Source organism: Lupinus angustifolius, chromosome LG05 (genome assembly GCF_001865875.1).
Source record: "Lupinus angustifolius cultivar Tanjil chromosome LG05, LupAngTanjil_v1.0, whole genome shotgun sequence".
In the NCBI taxonomy this organism is placed as follows: Eukaryota; Viridiplantae; Streptophyta; class Magnoliopsida; order Fabales; family Fabaceae; genus Lupinus; species Lupinus angustifolius.
Genome location: NC_032013.1, coordinates 10,940,076 through 10,940,311, shown reverse-complemented (window position 1 = coordinate 10,940,311; position 236 = coordinate 10,940,076).

The window sequence follows — 236 nt, the reverse complement described above, 5'->3', positions numbered from 1 at the left end:
CCTCATCCTCATCCTTATCCTATCCTCATCCTCATCTTCATCCTATCCTCTTCCTTATCCTCATCCTTTTCCTCATCCTCCTCCTCATCCTATCCTCATCCTCATCCTCTTCAACATTCTCATCCTCATCCTATTCTCAACCTCATCCTCATCCTCGTCCTCGTCCTATCCTCAACCTCATCCTCATCCTATCCTATTCCGTATCCTCATCCTCGTCCTCATCCTCATCCTCCTCC